The sequence below is a fragment of the Abramis brama genome (assembly GCF_963993115.1).
Source record: "Abramis brama genome assembly, chromosome: 11".
NCBI lineage: Eukaryota > Metazoa > Chordata > Actinopteri > Cypriniformes > Leuciscidae > Abramis > Abramis brama.
In genome coordinates, this window is record NC_139973.1 from 19,947,690 (window position 1) to 19,958,134 (window position 10,445).

Consider the following 10,445-nt stretch of genomic DNA (forward strand, 5'->3'; position numbering starts at 1 on the left):
ATGTACACACAGTATCATTTATGCAAGATATATTAGAATTCCTTGGATTCAGTGCACTACAAAGGGGAAAAAACTATCCAGATATTTATATCTATATAGATAATTACAGGTAATATATATTTCAAATGATTTCGAATCTTTGACTTAAGTCATCTACTGGTTCTTAATTCAGTTGATGTTTGTCTTAAGGGTCAAATGGAATTCAAATGCATTATTGTAGACTTTTTATTAGAAGCACACAACAGATTGCATTATGCAGACATCTTATTTCAATTTTTTCATTGTTTACATTTGTTTATTCCATACATTGTGCCTGTATATGTGCACTCGCTTTAAATTCCCTGGCCAACTCTCAAGACAATTTCAGGTAGCAGAGCGGGAAGGTGTTAGTCATGGATGCTAAAGTGCTACGAACATTAATTCTGTCTTTGAAACCCACCTGCACAGAAAGGAGAGCTGAGCAGTACATCTGTAATGCTAGCGAAATGAGCAGCCCTCTAGGGGGCCTGGAGTTAGAACCAAATACTGGCCAGAATTAGATTCTCTGCCTCTGTGGCTATTCATAATGTCATTAACATAAAGGCAATTAAATGAGTTTTTAACCCTCAACCTCTTTTTGTTATTAATGAACATCGAACGTAAGGGAAGCGCGAGAGAGACCGTGGCGGTAATTATCTCCTCATCAGAGAGCTGAAACAGGCTTAAATAGGAAAGCAAAACAGATGATTATTGGAAGTGTTTGTAGCAGGGCGAGCCCATGGGGGGGCTTCTTTAATTTAATCACATGACATGGAACCAGGAGGATTAATTATATGGGCTCTTCCCCTCACTGGGCACAGTGGTGCCAGCCTGGAATACTGGCATCCTAGGATGCGAACAGAGATCTCTTCTCAGTCTGATTGTCACTGTGATTATTATGAACGACGCAGACCTGTCTGCACGCTGTGGACATCCTCACGGAAACGCTCGCTCCATCTGCGAGGAATTTTACGGAGCACGAGGGAGCATGTGCTGTTTGCTTTCCGCCATCTCAGCTTTTATCTGTTTATTTTTACCGCCTGTTAGCCAAGAAAATATCATCAATAATGACTCGTGCTGTCTTGCATATGTTAAAACTTTGTAAATATTCTGTTGAGGGGGATCAAGGATTAGTATGTGGGCACAAATCCATATTTCTGGGAATTTCACTGTAAAATAATTACAAAAATGTTCTCACCGAGGGATCAAACTGAACATGTGCGTGACACGGATGATAAACTGTTTCTCCTTTAGCACCTTTGTGCGACACACAGGAGAAACTGGTTTATTTTTCTCAGAGATACAGAACATTAATCATAGCCATTAGTGTGTGTGTGTGTGTGTGTGTGCGCATGTTGTGCATCGATGTGCGAGCGTCTGTCCTTGAGTTCTGGTGCGCGAATGGGTCCGCCATACAAACAAGCAATGACAGAGTTACAGTTTATCAACAAAAACTGGATGCATTTTATCAAGTGGCGAATCGATCCAAGCTCAAAGACAAAGCACCATGTTATCCTTACAGCTCTCCAGGCCACAGGGGTTTAACACGAGAGCCAAGGCACCACCAACAAGAAAACACTTGAGCTAAAACACTACTCTCCCTCCTCCTGTTCTCTCTTTGCTCTCCCTCTGTTGTCTCTCCCTTACCTCATGCTCCCCAGACAATGTGCTTGGAGGTCACAGGTCATCATCACTGTGTTCTTGAGGTCTGCAAACAACTCATTACCGAGCCAGTGGTCTCATCGGGGCACAGGCTCTTGGGAAAATGATGTGGCAGTGTAGCATGCGGCTGCCCCCGCGAGTTTTGGTTGGTCCTGAGGGAAGACCTCACTGTTTTTATGTGCCTCCCTCATGTTTAATCAATAATTAACTCATGTCAACCCGCAGTTTACACACACATGCACATGCTAGGTGAGGGTGAGGATGAGGATGGGGATGGGGGGGGGGGGATGGGGGGGGGCTTAAAACAACTGATATGGTTTTGAAGGAAATATTGTTTGAAAATATTGTGTTTGAAGCAAATTAGGAGAAATAAAATACAAAAATTCTGCCAGTTTTTAATGAAAAAAAAAAAAAATCTTTATGATGACTGTTTTGGTGCAATCGAATAAACACTGTGTCTGCTTTTTGAAAAACTTGTAATGCAGAACTGTGGATGTGGTTTCCAAATTGAAAACAAGTCCATGGTTATGGAGAGTGTGATATTTCACAGCTCTATCAACTGCTAACTAAGCTGTCAAACGAGTAGAATCGGCTCGATCTTACCCGACAAACAATACACAAATGAGCTACGGGCAATTTGCTGTGATTATGCGTGCAAATGGGTAGACTTGTTTTTAATTTGCTTTCCTTCGACAGAGTGTTAAAAAAGATTATCCCCTCATGTCCGCACCTCACTCTTATAGCCAAGAGCATTATTTGCTATGTGACAACAGAGAAAAATAATGTGTAGCAAAATTGAGTGTGAGAGAAAGAAGAGAGAGAGCTATGAAGATACGTTAAGATGTTTGAAACAAACATGTCAGAGAACAAAGGGAGAACGTCACAAGCATGCACCTGCTATGAGGTTGTCCTACAGCCAAAAAGTGGTTTGTTGGAGCAAACACAGACCTGACAGAGGATAAATCTGTCTGGTCCAAGGTCAACCTGGAGTGAAAAGCCCTAGTGAACCTAGTGACCCCTCAGTACATCCTGACATCTCTATTGCAGCCACAGGAACCCATTCTTACTTACAGAAGTTGTACGTTATTCCGTATTCCATATTTTTTGGTGGAATACAGTGTCTCGAATATGAGTGAGTACTGTCAATTTAACATGTTAATTTGGATTGAATAATTATGATAAAACTAATGTGAAATAACAAGAAGCTTGTTCTAATTCAAGAGTGGCTTTACACCATGTTTTATTTCGCCTTCACTGGTCTGAGATCTGTGGCTCAGATGTAGTTAATTGACTGTCTATGTGTGATTAATGATAAGGACTTAAACATGCACATTCTGGACAATCTGACCCAGAAGTGAAAGGCAATTTAGGCTCAGAGGGTCATCTCAGGAGAAGCACTTATCTCTTTCTTACACCAAACTCCACATTTGGAAGCAGTGGATAGAGTTGAAAGGAAAGCGCTGAAGACATGGACACCAGGAGACAGCAGATGTGGGAGACATCACTCCACACAATGACCTCCTTACCTACTCGAATTCAACAATGATTAAGATATTTAAAAACTTTCAATTCATTATCCTCCAACTGGCCCTCCAATGGGGTCAAGTGTTTATTTAATCAATAACAAGGAATACAGCAGAAGTAACATTTCTTCTTTACTTGATGCAATTCTTCAATAATAAATAGTGATTGACATTATTTGTAGGTTTTAAAAGCAAATTAATGGATCAGTGACAATGTAATGAATTTTCAGCAAACAGACATTAATTTAAACTTTGTCACACATTTTGAAGCCTTTGTTCTAGTCCTGTTAGATGGACTTTAATTTATTTAGTTAAACCTACAAGATGCAACAAAAGCAAGCATTCCTGTAGCTCAAGCCTTTGAATATGGTTTTAGCAATGCCAGTCATAGCTTTGATTCACAGGGAATCCATGAACTGATCAAATGTGTATCTTGAATGTAAGTCACGGATGAAAGCATGCACATCATATGCACGTAAAAACTATTTTTTGCGTATAAATTGCACGATAAATACAATGCGTGCTATTGAGACTCGTTTAATGAGATTGGGTTGTTAATTCAGTATTAAATATATTATTAATTATATTACATTTACAACATAATATCATTTAAAAATGTATGACTGTTTATTTCTCAACAAGAAATAAATAAAATAACCATATTTTATTGGAATATTAAGTTGTAAAATTGTTTGTGCTGTCCAAATTCAAATGGAATTTAGAAACAAAATTTAAATTGATTACATGGATTGAGAGTAACTTATGACAAAATGTTCAAGATTTGTTTGGACATTGGCTTAACTAAATTGAACAAGCAATAAATTCAGTTGTTAGTCGGTGTTAGTGCATGCAAGTAATTCAAGTGAACACATTTCTTTGGCCTAAAAAAGGCCTAAAGGTCTCACACATTCTGAGTCTTATGCCATCCTGCATGGCTCATCATTGTGCATGTGTACAGCTGTTGTTTTAGTGGACGGTGAGGAGAAGACATTCTCCACAGCAATCACATGTTCTCAGTGTGATCTACAAGCAGCCACTCTGTGTGAAAGTGTACAGACTACATCAATCACTCTGCCACCAGAGCTGGCCACCAACCACTGCTCAGATTAATGACAAAGGTCTGCTAACATCATTAATGAAGGTTTTTAATCAACTCCCACCTCTTCCCTCCCCTACCAACCTGACCAATAGCTTAAACATGACCTGACCCAATAAAAATGGCTGCTGTTGGCAGTCACAGCAATGGCTCTTTCATCCAGTCGTGGAGGCTGTTGGGGTTGCCAAGTATCAACAGAATGAAAGAAAACATAATTGTAGCCAGGTCAATGAACAGGATAGGTCAATAAGGAGAGAACACTGAGTTAATTTGAATTAGCAGCTGCGCTCTGGCCCTCAGAAAATCAACAGTTCTCTACTGTGATGTCAGAGCCCTCAGCTATGCTCTGTAATCTACAGACTGATGATATCATGTGGGGACAAGAAAGGAGCTCCTGTCTTGACTTCACAAAGATGGTGGCCGTCTCAAAGCGTCCTTAGCCTGTGCTTGGAGGTTCTTACTGGAGCAGGGCTGTTATGTAGCATGACCTACCAGGCTCACCCACGAGCACTGCCCTCTCTTGAAGAGCCTTGCTAGACCCCCATGCAGACAGACAGCGCCCCATACAAGCCGAAGGGCAGTGTGCATTAACAAGGCGCTAATTAGTCAAAGCAGTGACCATCCAATTAAACATGCTTCAATCAAAGCTCAGAGGTCAAAGGGCATTCTCGGCTCTGTCCACCTCAAGCACAATGAGACTTAAAGGGATACTCCACCCAAAAATGAAAATAACCCTTGTGCCATCCAAGATACACACTGCCGTTCAAAAGTTTTGGATCGGCAAGATTTGTAATGTTTTTAAAAGAGGTCTCTTCTGCTCACCAAGGCTGCACGGTAATACTGTTAAATAAAAACTCTTACAGATCCCAAACTTTCAATTGACTCAGTTGAATTGACTTGAAAACAAGTCAATTCAATTCACATTTATTTGTATAGCGCTTTTCACAATACATATTGTTTCAAAGCAGCTTTACAGAAAATGCATGTCTGCATTACAATTTAGAGTGATCTGTTATCAAAGGTGACTGTGTCCAAGTTATGTATTTCAGAAATGTACATATACAACTTACATAGTTAGCAAATAATGTATTAATTTAAACAATGTATTAATTTAAGGCAGAAACAGTGAGCTCATAATACATGTTTGTTAACAAATGATTAGGATATGTAGAAAAATGTAGCATTGGTGCATGATGATTCAGAGCTTGCTTTATCTGAAGTCCTCGCAGGAGTTAGCACTCTCTCTTCACAGGTGTTGGGGCATCTGAAGTCCTCATAAGAGCCTGGATCCAAACTGGAGCTGACGTACTCTCTAGTTACTTCAGGATGGGCATCCCGAGATAAAACAGAAAAGCAAATGGAAAATAATTAGCGTAGCTGCTGTTCATAACATTAAGCAAAGCTAATCATGTGCAATTGATCTGATATAACTGAAGTATAAGGTGCATTATGTGAATGCTTGGCTAAAGAGATGTGTCTTTAATTTGGATTTAAACTGGGAGTGCGAGTAAACATTTATAGGGGGTCATGGAGAGAGAATTCAAATGTTCCTTGATCCTTTGACAGTTAAGAGTTTGTTATACTATAAAAAACTGTTAGTTTCAAAACTCAAAACTTTCCTGTTATTCCAAAAACTGCTTTTATTGAAACCAAGGCCAGCAAACAACAGGATCTAAAAAGTGGAGACTTGTGACATCACAGGGCAGCTTTGGCCCCGCCCACTGGAGCATTAGTGAACAGTGACATGAGAACGAGAAAAGATCGATACAGGATCAATATACCATTACCTTCCAAACGATCCTAATGCTAGGATAGTGGGTTTTTTCCGCAACAATGTGAATGTCTCAGCAGTGCATTATTTGTTTGTATTCTGTGGATTTCACTGTGGATTATTTGGTAAATTTCGGCGCAGGCTTTGCAAACAGACTTTTACCATATGGATCTGCCAGCAACGCCACAAACATGTAAGTAGTCATGTTTATTCTAATGCCTGATCTGTGATCAGTGATTTCTGATGTAAATATTCAAGTTCAGACAGATTATGTCACAGTGTCTGGTTTGTGTTTCCCCAGGTGTCCACTAGAGGTCCTTCTCCCCCACGGTGTCATTCTCTCATGCACTACATTTCCCATCATCCTGTTCTGTCTAATCATTGATCATTGCACACAGCTGTTTCCCGTCACCTTGTTAGTATCTGTGTATAAATACCCTGTCTGTTTCAGTCCATGTCACAGAGTCGTTGTTATTTGTCACTACACTTCTGGTCTGTGTTCTAGCCTGTTTCTTGTTTTGTTTATTGTGTTTGGATTGCTAAAATGGACTTTGAACCCTGCCTGGATGACTATGAATTGGATTGCCCTAATAATAAATATGCTGCATTTGGATCTACCTGTTTTCCCGTGTGTTCCCGTGACAGAACGACTCCGTCAAAGCATAGATCCAGCAGTATGGATTTCCGTGGCTCTTTCCCAACCACGAAGACAGAGAGGAGGCAGCAGAGGGGGAATTCGCCAGTGGAAGAGGTCCCTCCCCGTATGAACATTTTTCAATGCTTTGCATTATGGGCCCGCCAGACTGAGGAGGCCATGGCGGTCAATTCCTCTGAGCACCCTTCCACCGATGACAGAGAGTCTTTTAGGGGAACCCGTCTGGCCAGGTTTTCGGGGACTCGTGGAGGCCACAGGGTAGGAGGTGCTAGAGGTGAGCCCCGGACCCACTCTCCACTTCGGTCTTTCTTCGACCATGGGCCGGTGATGCTCAGCCCAGAGCTCCCTTCGCCGCTGGTCCTGTCCAGCCCGGAGCCTGCACCTCACCATAAGAAACGGCGGAGGAGGAAGAAGACTTCCTGTCTCCCTAATGTCCCAGAGATCATCCCCGTGCAACCTGCTGTCGTCCCGGAGGTCGTCCCCATGCAGCCCGCTGTCGTCCCAGAGGTCGTCCCTGTGCAGCTCGCTGTGATCCCGGAGGTCGTTCCTGTGCAGCCCGCTGTCATCCCGGAGGTCGTTCCTGTGCAGCCCGCTGTCATCTCGGAGTTCATCTCGGAGCTGCCCATCATCAGTCCTGCCACGGCAAGGAGGGCTGTCTTCCTCTTTTATGCAGTGGCAGTACTGCATGCATGGAGGAGACACAGCACGTCTGCCCAGTGGTGTAGTCTAGTTTTTTGTAGCGAGTATACTGTAATATACCCCCCCCCCCCCGCCGCCGCCGCCACCGCCTCCGCCTCATACTCACCCATCCCAGACCATCACTAATGCATACAGTATGCATCGACATGTAATTGAGAGCATTATGAAATATTAGGTGTTATCAACATGTCAATTTATTATAAGCAACACAAGACTTTAACAGCCATTTACAGCTGGGGAGACTGGACCGATTTTATACTGTTTAGTGTTAATCACCATCTAACTCAGCCAGTTAAGAGCTACATTTAGCCTTAGATGTTATATGAATATGGTCCCTGAAGCACAGGTTTTATCAGTTGACAATAAAAAAAAAAGAAAAGAAACATTATAGGCACAAATACAAATTTACTTTTAGAAATGGTGTTTTTTTTTTTTTAAAATGGTGTTATTGTTTAGGCTACTCTTTAAATTAAAACATGTATGAAAACTTGTGTGATATTCCCTTAAAATAACGTTTTAATAGATTTTATTATTATTATGATTTTAAAATTTTTACTTCTTTTTAATTTCTTTGAGTTAGACCGAACTTTTATTTTGGTGGGTTGTAGACATTTGAGTTTCTGTGTGTTTTAATAAACTATTATTATTATTATTAGGCCTACTTGAAGTATACTCTACTGTGCAATAGTAATATATTTCTGTTATAATTTCTTCAAGTTATACCGAACTTTTATTTTGACAGGTTGTCGTAAAGACATTACAGTTTCTATGTGTTTGTATATGAAACAAATGAATGACTTTTATCAAATGAAATGGTGAAATTCTCGTGAAGTGACTCTCATAGCAGCTCTGCGATGAAGTGCACATGTAGTAGCTCATGTCTCAATACAGTGAAACGCTGAAAACACCACGAGCGTGATCACGCGTGCTTCAGTGTGTGTGTGTGTGTGTGTGCGTGTGTGCGTGTAGTGGAGCACACATTGAGCGCTCATTCATTCCCAGAGACGCGTAGAACAATTGCAGTTTCTTTTAACTTTAATATTCACAGACACTAGTCCATATCGAGATTTGATTCATTGTACAGCCCTACTTTTGATTTATTCATTCAAAAATAGCCAAATTCGGTGACGTTCTGCTTAGCAAGCTCCATTTGTGACTGGATTCCGCGATTCGGTGTCGCTTCGCAAACACAGACGGGGTGAATTTATGAATGAAAGTGAAAGTTCTGACACAAAACGAAGTTGTTACGCATCCTCACGATTTTTTAAGTGGGTATACGGAAATCCTTGGCCTTTTCTAGTGGGTATACGGCGTATACCTGCGTATCACGTAGACTACACCACTGCGTCTGCCGATCCAGAGACTGTTCAGGTCACGTCTGCCGATCCAGAGACTGTGCAGGTCCCGTCTGTCGATCCAGAGACTGTTCAGGTCCCGTCTGATGATCCAGAGACTGTTCAGGTCCCGTCTGCCGATCAAGAGACCGTTCAGGTTCTGTCTGCCGATCCAGAGACCATTCAGGTCACGTCTGCCGATCCAGAGACCATTCAGGTCACGTCTGCCGATCCAGAGACCGTTCAGGTCACGTCTGCCGAGCCAGTGTCTCCGGACAAGATGGCCGCCGCTGAGCCTGTGTCTCCGGACAAGATGGCCACCGCCGAGCCGGTGTTTCCGGACAAGATGGCTGCCGCCGAGCCTGAGCCGGTGTCTGTTCCTGAGCCGGTGTCTGTTCCTGAGCCGGTGTCTGTTCCTGAGCCGGTGCCACCCGATGGACTGTCTGCTCCGCCATGGCCGCCCGGAGGAAAGTCTCCGCCCTGGCCGCCCGAAGGGTCGTCTCCGCCCTGGCCGCCCGATGGACTGTCTGCTCCGCCCTGGCCGCCCGATGGACTGTCTGCTCCGCCCTGGCCGCCTGAGGGAGAGTCTCCGCCCTGGCCACCCGATGGGTCGTCTGCTTCGCCCTGGCCGCCAGCTAAGCCATCACCTCCTGTTCCTGTTCCCTTTCATGGACCTGGCCCTCCACCGTTCCACCTCCCTCCTGGACTCTTGTTTTGGTTGTTTTTTGTGGGTCTTGGAGCGTCTGGTAGCCGCTCCGTAGAGGGGGGGTTATGTCACAGTGTCTGGTTTGTGTTTCCCCGGGTGTCCACTAGAGGTCCTTGTCCCCCACGGTGTCATTCTCTCATGCACTACATTTCCCATCATCCTGTTCTGTCTAATCATTGATCATTGCACACAGCTGTTTCCCGTCACCAGTATCTGTGTATAAATACCCTGTCTGTTTCAGTCCATGTCACGGAGTCGTTGTTATTTGTCACTACACTTCTGGGGCCCGTTCTTCGTACGTCGCTAACTCAGTTAGCTGGATTTGATTGTTGACGATTTGGCATGATCTTGGATTGTTTGGTTCTTCGAAGCTCATCCTGGACTTGCTGTCATAGCAACAGGTGCGCAAGCTTAAACCTGCTCGGGAGCAGGCTTATTTCATGTAAACAAGATTAGATCCCAGCTTCATAAGCGGAGCTGATACGGGAAGCGCGGTAGTGCACTTTCTGAGAGATATATTTTTTTCTCGTGACTCGTGAGATTGTCGTTTACATTATTAATTTGTTGGAAACGCACATTTATTTTCGACTTGTCGGAGTCGGGCTTTAACTAGGCTACAGCACAAACTGTACCCTATTATTTGCGAGTGGCTCTTTCCTTTACACTATTGGAGATGTGGAGAACTTTATGGAAAGTGCTGTCTGTCGTGTCATTCGGAGTTTACCTGGCGATTTAGGTTTAAAAAACAGTTTTAATTTTTTCTTTTAGTTTTTTTTGTGGCATTTCCAAGCCACTTAAGACCCAATGTTGTAAAGCAGTTTTTTTTAAGCAGTTTTATTTTTTTTATTTTTTTAGGCTATCATATTTTTTTATGAAGATCATGCAATCATGACCATGCTGATTACAGTATATATGTCACTCAGGCTTATAGGCTAGACCAGACTGCCATCAAGGCCTCAATGAAGGGGATTATGTGAACAG